The sequence below is a fragment of the Coenobita brevimanus genome, chromosome 102 (genome assembly GCF_032717465.1).
Source record: "Coenobita brevimanus isolate Jiangsu-jjx chromosome 102, ASM3271746v2, whole genome shotgun sequence".
In the NCBI taxonomy this organism is placed as follows: domain Eukaryota; kingdom Metazoa; phylum Arthropoda; class Malacostraca; order Decapoda; family Coenobitidae; genus Coenobita; species Coenobita brevimanus.
In genome coordinates, this window is record NC_137055.1 from 29,308,765 (window position 1) to 29,321,135 (window position 12,371).

The window sequence follows — 12,371 nt, forward strand, 5'->3', positions numbered from 1 at the left end:
AATACCTGTATTTTTTTTTCTTTCAGGGATTTACCTTTTCAGTTATTATTATGCACTTATTTACCATGACTGAAGTGAAATTGTTAAAGCCAGTGACGAAAAGCAGGAGCAAAACCAAGATTTGGCTTGTTGCCCAACCAAGTGAAAGACTACGTGGAAGTAAGTTACCTTCTCCTGGGGAATTGTTAGGGTGACTTTTCTACTTGATGCGAAGAGCGACACAAACACTGAGGGATTCAGCATGTGTTCTGTCTGAGGAACTAGGGGGATTCTGGGAGAGAGTCGCATTCTTGCATCTGAGCCACGGAATCGTATCCTCAAAATCGAATGTCTTTATAAAGAATGGAGAAAGTTGGAGAAGAGTAAGAGCCGGAATACAGAAAGAGAGGAGATGAAGAGATAATACTTCCAAGAACAGATGAATGATCTTTTTGCCATTGCCACGTTGAGTACACTGCTTCCCGTCCGATCAGCGAAGTTAAGCAACGTTGGGTCTGGTTAGTACTTGGATGGGTGACCGCCTGGGAACACCAGATGCTGTTGGCATCCCTACGTGTCAAGTGGGGTTGGTGGAGGATTAGTGCCCCTCCCTGTAAAACAATTAACTCTAAGCCCTTGGCCACCCCGTTTGGGATACATGGCGTCTGACAATGATGATGATGATGATGACACGAATACCTTCGACCTCATAAAAATTCGTGAGGATAAGGAGTTTCTTGTGGCTTAGAGGGAGAAAGGGAGGTGAGACTCTATACTGGGTATTGACGTCAAACTCCACCGGAAAGAACGAAGACAGTGAGAGAGACAACAGACTGAATAGAAGAGGAGAGAGCGTGAGGAGTGTCATCGAGCAGTAAGAAAGGAAATAGTGGAGCTAGAGGAAAGCCCAACTAGTGATGAAGACGCAACAGGTGACGATTATACAGACATAGCAGGTCCTTCCTTTTCGGCTGCAGCTCCTCCTCTGAAACGCCAACAAGCACAAAAAACAGTTGCCACTTCTCCAGTTGCTGTTGCTTTAGATTGGACCAAGACTTCAGACCGTACTGCAGTCCATCTGCTTTCTGTGACCATTTCTGCCTGTGATCAATATCCAACAATGTGTGTGTGTGTGAGGATTACAGGCAAAGTATCCGCCGAGATCGAATCAAGTGTCAGAGGGAATCCGCACAATGGCTGAAGGAATCATTCCATCCAACTGTGTCACTTCTAGTGCACTGGGATGGAAAACTAATTCCCGATGTAACAGAAGCAGATGTCACTGAACTCCTTCCAGTTCTTGTCTCAGGTGATGGAATTTCAAATCTTTACAATGTACCCAGTTTGGAATCAGGAACAGGAAAAGACATGGTCAATGTCATCACTGAAACCTTGAACGGCTGTGGTATATATGAACGTGTGGTAGGAATGACATTCGAGACCACTGCCAGCAATACCGGATTGTGGACAGGGGCATGCACCCATATTCAACAACAGTTGCACAAGGATCTCCTCCACCTGGCTTGTCGGCATCAATTTTTTTAGATCTTTGTTCCAAAGGCCTTCGCCATTTGTCTCAGACCATCCTCTGGTCACGTTCACATATTCAAGCAGTTCAAAGCCAAGTGGAATGGTACTAACACAACACGCTTCCAGACCTTGAATGGCAATGAGGAAATACTGGTGACTGATAGTGAGCAATGTGATGAGCTCATAGTATTTTGTGTGGAACAGGTGCAAGAAAGCCGACCTCGAAATGATTATCGAGAACTACTAGAACTGTTCATTGTTGTCTTGGGTGGTGTACCGCCCCGTGGAACACGGTTTCAGCAGCCTGGTGCGTGCCACCATGCCAGACGAAGAGCTAAGTTTTATACAGCATCAAAGTCTATCATTTCCATTATCAGACAAGCTTCACTCTGAAGCAAGGTAGAGCACTGAAGCTGTTTGTTGTGTTCATCATGAAGCAGCACCTGAAATAATGGTTCATGGCAACAAAAGCAGCTCTACTGTAGCTCTAGCAAACAATCTGAGGCATCTCCAGGAACTGTCACTGTACCCTGATAAGGTCATCTCACAAGCCTGCTTCAAACCATTTGGTCGACACTTGTGGAATTTGTCAGAGCATTTAGCTGGATTGGCTTTTTTTTATTTATTATTATTAAACTGTTGACCCTAAAGAGAAGCGAAAAATGGTGATGGCTCACAATGATGAAGGAAGCAAATTTTGGATCAACTAAAGAAAGCATCAGTTGAACTTCAGGCAACAGCACTGAATCAGAATGGAATTTCAAGTTCTGTGACCAGTAACACCAAGAAGACCTTCATACTGCTTGGCTCTTCCTCATTCATCCTAGAATTCGATCCATCCACATGGGAAAGTCGTGAGGATTACAGGGAGGCTAAGCACATCATCCAAGGGCTGCAGGTAACAAATGATTTTGCTGAAAGAGGGGTAGCACGGACTCAAGAGTTTAATTCAGTGCGTGTGTGTGTGTGTGTGTGTGTGTGTGTGTGTGTGTGTGTTCTTACCTAATTGTATCTTTACAGGAATGAGTCAAGCTCGTACTGTCCCGTGTCTTAGATCATATTTATCGTACATATCCTTAAATTTGTGAATTGTTTTGGCACACACTATTTCATTCGGTAGTGCATTCCATTGATCAATTGCTCTGTTTGGGAAACTGAATTTCCTTACGTCTTTATCACCTCTCTTCTTATGCAATTTTTTGCAGTGTCCTCTTGCTGATGCTTCTCCATATGTTAAGTAATCATTTATGTCTATTTTCTCCTTTCCTGATATGCATTTATATAGCATTATCATGTCACCTCTTTTCCTTCTCTCCTGTAATGTTGGTAGATTCAGTTTATCTAGTCTTTCTTCTTAGCTTAGGTCCCTTAAGCTTGGTATCCATCTTGTAGCGGCCCTTTGAACTTTTTCAATTTTGTCTATGTGCTTTTTGAGATGAGGACTCCAGACTACTGATGCATATTCCAGAGTTGGTCTAATGAATGATGTTATTATCCTTCTTAGCATGTCTTCATTTATGTATGTGAATGCTATTTGCAAGCAGTGTATGCATGTTCCGTACCTTCTCGCTGATGTGGTCAGCCGGAGATAGTCTGTTATTGATAATCACACCTAGGTCTTTCTCTCTTTCTGATGTGTATAGGGTTTTATTTCCTAACTTATAATCCCAATCAGGTCTTTTTCCACTTTTACCAAACTTGATTACATGACACTTGTCCACATTGAATTCCATTTGCCATGTACTACTCCATTCATGAAGTTTATTTAAATCTTCTTGTAGCTCTTTACAAGAGTCTGTGTTAGTAATTCTCCTTTGTATTTTTGCATCATCTGCAAACATATTCAGATAGCTCTCATTTCCAGTGTTACAGTTTATATCATTTATATACACTAAAAACATGATTGGTGCCAGCACTGAACCCTGTGGTACTCCACTAGTCACTTCTTTCCATGATGAGTAGTTTCCTCTTAGTACTGTCCTCATTTCTCTTTTTATGAGAAAGTCTTGCATCCAACAAAACAGTTTGCCTCGAATTCCTCCTTGATGGTACAGTTTCCATAAAAGTCTTTGGTGTGGTACTGTGTCAAAAGCTTTCTTGAAATCTAAATAGATACTGTCCACCCATCCTTCCCTTTCCTGTATTGTGTTTGTTACTCTGTCATAGTAGCTCAACAGATTAGTAACACATGATTTTCCTTTTCTGAAACCAAACTGTCTTCCTGTTATCATACTGTGTTCTTCTAGATGATTTACCCAAGCTTTTCCTATAAGTTTTTCTAATACCTTGCTTACAACACTGGTCAGTGACACTGGTCGGTAGTTGAGTGGATTTTGTCTATTTCCTTTTTTGAATAAGGGGACAATATTTGCTTTTTTCCAAATATCAGGTAGTTTACCTTGACTCAAGGATTTCTTGAAAATTAAAAATAATGGTTTACATAACTCCTTTGCACATTCACGTAATACCCAACATGAAATTTCATCAGGACCACTTGCTTTTCCTCTGTCTAATCTACTTAACTCCTCCTATATTACTTTTTCTGCTATTTGTATATCTGGTAGCATGTGTGGACATGCGTGTTCCACATAGTCCCTCTCAAAATTTTTTCCTTCTGTAAAAACTAATTGGAAATTCTTATTTAGTGCTTCACAAATATCTTTCTCTTGTGTATAAGTGATTCCCTCGTCCGTAATGGATTGTATTATATCTTTTACTTTAGTTTTGCTTCTGATATAGCTGTAAAACAGCTTTGGTTGATCACTACTTTTATTTATTATATCCTCCTCAAACTGTTTTTGGGCTTCCCTTCTTATTCTTGTATAGCCGTTTCTTGCCTGTTTGTAATTATTATACGCCCTTTCACTATTGTGTCTTCTGTATCTATTCCACAACAAATCTCTTCTTTCTTTTGATTTTTTACATTCTGTATTGAACTATTTCTGTATTTTCTTATCTGCTTCTTTGTGCTGTGGGATGTACTTCTGGACTCCTATTTCACAAAATTCACAAAAATTTTTATATACAGCATTTAAATCTTGTCCTCTAAGCTCATTTTCCCAATCAACTTCTAAGAAATACTTCTTTAGGTCTTGATAATTTCCCATTTTATAGTTTAGGCTCTTTTTGTAACTATCATTGCTGTTTACTATGTCATATGGTATCCTGAAGTTATAATTTAGTACTGCATGATCGCTTTTGCCGAGTGGAGGGTGATATATTAAACTGTCAATATCATTTTCTTGCCTTGTAAATATTAGATCTAGCACTGAAGGTACATCAAGTCCTCTTTTTCTGGTTGTTTCCCTCACATGTTGCGTTAAGAAAAACTCTTGTACGAGATCCAGGAGCTTTTGGTCCCAACAGCTTTCTTGGCTATTTATATCTAGAGTATTCCAATTTATATTTGTATTGAAGTCTCCAATTAGTATAATTCTTTTCGATTTCTCTTCCATTTTATGTAGCAATGATCTTACACTCTGAATTGTACTCTCTGCCAGGTCCTCATATTCGTCTCTTTCCCATGTGTTTGATCTGGGTGGCATGTACAAATTGGCTACAATTACTTTACCTTCAGATGTGTCGATCTCTACTGCAATCAGTTCTACTTGTGATGGTATATCTAGTTTTATTTCCTTGACTTTTAGATTTTTCTTAGTTAATATTATAATTCCTCCTCCTTTTTTTAAATATCTGTCTCTTCTCCATATATTGTATTCCTCTAAGTTTAGTATGCCATTTGATATCCTTGGTATTAATTTTGTTTCAGTTAGGCATATTATTTGTGGTTCATTTTCTCTGACATAATCATTCATCTCTAGTAATTTAGATACCATTCCATCCACATTTGAGTACATCAACTTTATCATCTTGTTTATATACTTGTCATGACATGGTTCTACTACCTTCCTCCTTTTTCTTCCATCCTGTTTGTGTACCACTTTCGTACCTGCAATCCTATTACTTTGTAAAAAAATTTCTTCTCTTCTGATCTTCCCTCATTTTTTGTTTTTGCTTCCTCCCTTTTCTCTTTCAGTAATTCCAGTTCCTCTTGTGTTAGGCATCTTTTTATCCATACATTTTTGAACTCTTCTTTTTCCTTAAGATTCTTTGCATTTTTTAGAATCTCTTCCACAGTGTTTACACTCTGGAAAGTCACCTTTAGAGGTCTTGTCTTGCTTTTCTCGTATTTCCCTAACCTTTTGTGTTCCTCTATGTCTTTACTACAGATTTCCTCTGATACTTGTTTCAGTAAGCTCATTACATTTGCCATCTCCTTTTTGTCTCTTGTGATCTTCTTTTTAACTTCTTCCTTCTATACCAGTGATTACTATTGATTTCTTTATCTCTACTGAATCTCTGACTAACTTTGTTTTGGATTATTCTTTTCACCTCCTTTTTAATGCTTTTTTCCTCCACCCTTGTTTCTAAGTCTTTCTTTACTTTCACCATTTCAGCATACGTGGTTTCTACATCATTTGTGTGTGTGTGTGTGTGTGTGTGTGTGTGTGTGTGTGTGCGTGCTTCTGTGTGTGCATGAATTTGTGTGCATGTGTATCTGAGTGTGCGCGTGTCGGTGTGTGCACATTTCTGTAAGTGTGCATTTATTTGTGTGTTTGTGTCTGTGCGTGCATGTGTCTGTGTGGGCGTGTCTGCGCCTGTGTCCGTGTGCATATGACTGTGTCCGCGCTCGCGCGTGTGTGTGTGAGTGTGTGAGTGTTGTGTGTTACTGTGTGTGTGTGTGTGTGTGTGTGTGTGTGTGTGTGTGATGAACTCAGTTGGTTGGGTGGGCGGGGTGGATAGCTTGGATTTGTGGGTCTGGCGGTTCGGTGCATCACCAGGGTGGGTGGGTAGGATGGTTGGCAAGAAGGTTGGGGGGAGTGTTGGAGTGGCTTGGGGTGGACTATAAGTGTAGATGGTTTGGTAAGTGATATGCGTGGGGTGGGCTGGTTGGGTGAGTCGCAGGATTAGTGGGTGGTCAGCGAATTATAGGTTAGGTTTGGATAGGATCAGTTTAGAGGATGAATGGGGTTCGAATGAGTAAGTGGGATGAGGGGGTGACTGGGGTTGGGTAATTAAGATGGTTGGGCATGTGGATGGGCGGTTGGGTTGTCCGGTCAGTTGGCAGGGTGGGGTGGGTTGGCAGGGTATGTTAGTATTCAGGGGACGATGGGTGGGTACAGCGGGTGGGAGGATGTGATGAATGGTTTTGTTGGATGACCAGGGTGGGTGGGTCGATGGAGAAGATGGGTCGTCAGAATGTGACAGAGATAGCAGAAAAGGTGTGCACAAGTGCTGAAAAGAAGGAAAGGTAGAGGAAGAGAAGGTGGGGACAACGGAAAATAGTCACGACAGCAGAGTGGGAGTGAAAATTTATGCTGAAAATTACTAAAAGCAGAAGGACAGGGGGGGACAGATGGATATGGAGGTGTTGGTGTGATGGTTGCGGAGAAATGGGTGGAATATGTTATGAATGTTTTGAGAGAAAGCGATAGGATATTGGTAGTGAAAATTCTGTTGGGAAGAAAGATAGTTGCGATTATATCGGCATATGCTCCACAGGCAGGATTGGATGAATCAGAGAAAGATAGATTTTGGGATGATTTAATACGTGTAGTGGGTGGTATGCGGGATGATGAGATAGTGATTTTGGGAGGGGACTTAAATGGTCATGTAGGTGAAGCAGCACAAGGTTATGGAGGAGTGCATGGGGGATGTGCGTATGGTCTAAGGAATGCAGAAGGGGAAAGGATACTCGAGTTTGGGGAGGCAACGGACATGATTGTGTGCAACACATATTTTAGGAAGAGAGACAGTAGGTTAATTACGTATGAGTCTGGGGGAAATAACAGTCAGATAGATTATTTTCTGGTTAGGAGGGCCGATAGGAGGTTAGTGAGGGATGTTAAAGTTTTAGGAAGTGAGGAGTGTGTGCAGCAGCACAAACTATTGATCTGTGATATGGTGCTTAAAGAACAAGTGATGAAAAAGAGGACTTATGTACCTAGGAGGAAAATATGGAAGCTAAAAAAACAAGTAGTAAGGGATGCCTTCTATAGCGAGTTGAGGAGAGTGGTGGCTGAACAGGGAGCTGTAGACAGAGGCGTAAATGAACAGTACAGAGCCCTCAAGAACAATTTCTTGAGAGTTACTGATGTAACATGCGGCTGGACAAGAGGACCACCAAGACATAAAGTAACTTGGTGGTGGGATGAGGGTGTAGAAGCTGCAGTTAAGGAGAAAAGAAGGCTTTTCCGGGAATGGAAGAGGGGTGGTAGCAAAGAGGAATATTTGGCTGCCAAGCGTAGGGCTAGAAGAGAGGTATACAGGGCAAAGTCTGAGTCACAGAGACAATTACTTGATAACCTAAATCATGGGGAAAGGAAAAATATATTTAGGGTGGCAGGTCAGGTGAAGAGGGATAGTCGGGATATTATAGGTGAGCAGTGTGTGAAGAATGATGAAGGAAGGGTAGTGGTGAACAGTGAGGATATTAAAGATGCATGGAGAGAGCATTATAACCGGTTGTTGAATGAGGAGTTTGACTGGGACAGGGAAGGTTTGGAGCCAGCAGATCCAGTGTCTGGCCCTTGGCCTTTGATGGGTACTGCTACTGTGAGTGAGGCAATAGGCAGGGTGAGGGTGGGGAAGGCAGCAGGTGTGTCTGGGTTGACTGACGAAATGTTGAAGGCCTCAGGCGATATATGGGTGAGTTTAGTCACTGACCTGATAAATAGGATTATTTATGAGTGTGTTGTCCCAGATGATTGGCTGAAGAGTGTAATTGTAAATGTGTATAAAGGGAAGGGTGATGCCCTGGTGTCACGAATCAAATTCGCGACATTTCCCTTTTGTGGGAAGCCACGAACTATTAGTGGAAAACTCACTGTGTATCGTTCAGTTAACCGCTCATTCGGACGGAAGCTTTGTCAAATCAGTTTTTCATTGTCATACGTGATCGTCTTCGTGTGAGACATTAGCGCTTCCGCTGAGCGATTTGTTTTGGGCACGTTTCGCTCACTCGACCGTTAAAAAATGCGGCCTATCGCTCCCATTTCTTTCCCACGACTTAGTCCAGTGTTTGCTCTGACGGAGAGAGGTTCTGTGCTCCAGAAGTGCGAGAGAAGAGGTCGCTAGCACCCAGACTCCACTGAGTACAGTTTCTCCAAGCTCCACCCCTTGGTGATACACAGCATTCATCGACCAGTATTTCCTTTTTGTATTTCCCTAGGTTTAAGAGTTTAATTAAGGTGTTTTTTTTCCCTAGGCATAAGAATTTAGCTCTTGTGTGAGTGAGTGAGTGCGATCTCATTAATTTAATTTGAAATGTAACGTTAAATTTATTTTGTAATCAATAAATTTAACAGTTCTTTTTCTTGAGCTTAATGTAATGTAAACTCTTGTTTCATTTCTCCACAATTAAGCTTATTTTCCATATAGCTCCTAGCTTGCATAAACGTTTGCCTTTCATAACTGGTACTTAGGCCAGTCTTGTATTAAACTTAAAATCCGTTGTGCCTCCTAGGAGTTAAGCACCAGCAAGAACCTGATACTATTATTAGTATTAGTTATTTATTGTCAGGGGTGAAGTAACTTTCTCCAGAGGCTAACACTAACAGCAATTGAGTAATTAGTCTCTGCTGTGTACTGTTGAGAAAGTTTATAAATTCTCGTTCTTAGAGAGTCGTGCGAAGCAGGCCAGCGTAAAGTAATCGTTGCTTGATTTAGCAAGACAATCATTGTCCCTGCTCTGCAATATTATTGAACATTATTATCAATTAAATAATATTTAGCATTTATTTTAAAAACCCCGTGATATTTTAAAAACCCCGTGACAATTGGCGACCTCGCCAGGATATTAACTCCTACCTCTAAAGCTATTCACGAGATAGTGCTCACTCATTCATATTTAGGTATTTATTAAAGTTTATAGGCACAAGTTTACTGGTGTTTACCGTTGATTTAGCAAGTGAATTTTGCTTTATTAATCCATAGAGTACTTAACTATTCAGTACTTTATTTTGGTAACACTAGACGATTTTATTCGCTCCCGGGTAGCCGCCGTACCCATTACGTTAATTATTGAGTCTTCCCAGTCATTTGCATTTGTGTCTGTACTCTTTACTTGTGTTTATTAGTATTCGTTTGCGAAGCAGTCAGTACTCAGTTTCGGTTTGCTTAATAAATTAGCGCCATGGCTACCGCTATATTTTTACAGGAAGCCAAAGAAATGGGTCTTACAGACCCAACTGAAATTAAAGAGTACATACTCTCCCGGCATAATATGGACCAGCAGCGCGAGAATGATGCCCGTGAAGAGCGTAAGATTCAGCGCGAATACGAGCGAGAACAGCATGAGGAACGCGAAAAGGAGCGCGAATATGAGCGAGAACAATGGGAATATGAACGTGCCGAACGAGAGGCACGAGAAAAACATGAACTTGAAGTGCTGAAGCTCAAGCGAGATTCCTTGGCTTCAGACACATCTGGCCCAGTTGGTTCAAGCTCCACGAGCGCCCTTCCTACACATGTCCTGGCGACCCCACACATCACGCTTCCTTCATACAAGGAAAGCGAGCGAATCGAGCCGTACATAGCTCATTTTGAGGACATGGCAGACATGTATCAACTGGATGAGGCAGCTAAGCGGCTCCAATTTCTTAGTTTATTTGACGGCCCTGCCCTCGATATTCTCCACAGAATGCGTGGAGACAATCTCACGTATGAGATGATGAAAGCTGCACTCACTAAGGCGTATGGTCTCACAGTAGACGACGCCAAAGTTCAGTTCATGCGAGCTCGTCTCCAAGACAAGGAGACAGCTGTTCAGTTCCTCAATCGTCTCACTGCTTACTTAAACGAGTGGATGGAGAAAGATGAAACTCCTTCCACGCGTGAGGGGATAATTGACCTTATGCTGCGTACACAGCTAGAGAGGTCGTGGCCTGCTGAGCTCATAGCACAGCTTAACATCTGCCAGGTGAAAGATGCCAGCCAAATGGCAGAAAAGGCTGACGGATTCTTTACTGCATACGGGTATCAAACTCGTAAGCAAAACACCTGGAACAGAAAACCTGATAAATCTGGGAAATCGTCTCAGACTGAACCCCAGCAACAAGGCCATTCTCAGAATAATGGCCAAGGTCCAAAACCGCAGTGGAAGGACCAGGGGCAAAACACTCAGAAACCTGAGTGGAAGAGGTACAACAGCTACCCTAACCAGCAGCAGTATCAGCCACGCAACCGACCGTCGGGACAAACTTTTTCACCACCAGCTCAAAAGAGGCAGGAAGCGAACGCAGCCTTCATTCCTCAGCAGCAGCACGGTGGTCACGTCCCTACCAGTATGGGTACTTCCCCACAGTTCACTAGTCCCACAGTGACAGTGAACCCCCCTCCACAGATGGCCAATGTTCCATCTTCCCAATATAATTCACAAGGCACAATGTTCGCCGCATCAATTAAGCAGCCTCATGAGTGGCTAGCTGCTTCCTCCACAGGCCCTCCCATAGGTGACAGTACCTTCCTTGTTCAGCCAGGGTTTGTGGGAGGCATTCCTGTGAAGGTCCTGAGGGATAATAGTTCCCAGGTTGCTCTGTCAAGCAGAGTCTAGTTCGGCCTGAGCAGTATACAGGTCGACAGATCCATGCAAACCTTATTGATGGATCAGTGAGATTGTTCCCTGAGGCTTGTATCCAGGTGGCATCTCCATTTTATACTGGTACGACACTCGCAGTTGTCATGCCAGAACCTTTATTTGACCTAATTGTAGGCAACATTCACGGAGTCAAGGATAGTTGCTCCGATGATGACCCTACTCAGACTTCGGCTGCTGCGGTAACACGAGCCATGGCAGAGGCTCCAGACTGTGTCACCCCAGTGATCATTGAATCGTCGCAAGATCTGATGTGTAGTCAACTTGTTGTACAAGAACAACATTCTGACCCGACACTTGCTGCCGTGTGGAACAAACAAAAGGGTCGAGTGATTAACTATTCATGGGGAGGTCGAGCCAAGTTCCTTCGCAAACAAGGACGGCTCTATCGTGAGTCACGAACACCCGAGGGCGAGGTTCGACTGCAGTTTGTCGTCCCCACCAAGTACCGCCAAGCAGTGTTAGAATGGGGTCATTGTTCAGCCTCAGGAGGTCACATGGGCAAAAGGAAGACCCAGGGCCGTATCCGAGCTGACTTTTTCTGGCCAGGGATGGGACGGGACATAGTTTTGTCCGTTCCTGCAGTGTGTCAAAGTAACACCACTAATCAGGGACATGTCCTTCCTGTGCTGTTCGTAACCACACCTGTAATCTCTGAGTCAGTTGAGAGACAGGGTAGTGGTGAAGTGGGTGCAGACCTGACGTCTCGCCCATTGGCCCCACAGGACACAGTATGTCCAGGGCCTGTACATACATATTATGTACCGTAGGTTAAGGGGGAAGTTCAAGAGAGAACTCCGCAGAGGCGACTCGAGGCTATGGAAGACCCGAGTTTGCACAAGGATTCTCGGCTCCCTGATACTAATATAAGTACTGTAGGTTAAGGGGGAAGTTCGAGAGAGAACTCCACAGAGGCGACTCGAGGCTATGGAAGACCCGAGTTTACACAAGGAATCTCAGCTTCCCGATACTAATATAAGTACTGTAGGTTAAGGCACAGGTTGAGGACCCGTGTGGAGTTCGAGGCATGGAAGACCCGAGTTTGCACAGGGATTCTCAACTTGTTGACACTAATCGTGTACTGTAATTAATGGCGACCTCGAATGTACGAAGCTTAGGCTGTCACTCGTATTTTTCAGCCAGAGCGTACTTTTCGTAGCATGTACTGATTGCTAGGCAGAGAGAGTAATTGTAACGTAATAAGAAT

The 12,371-nt window shown here is 42.8% G+C and overlaps 1 pseudogene; it reads left to right on the plus strand.

The window, feature by feature from the left end:
• Nucleotides 1–433: 433 nt before the first annotated feature.
• On the plus strand, nucleotides 434–546 carry LOC145415520 (5S ribosomal RNA; annotated as a pseudogene).
• The last annotated feature ends 11,825 nt before the right edge of the window (nucleotides 547–12,371 follow it).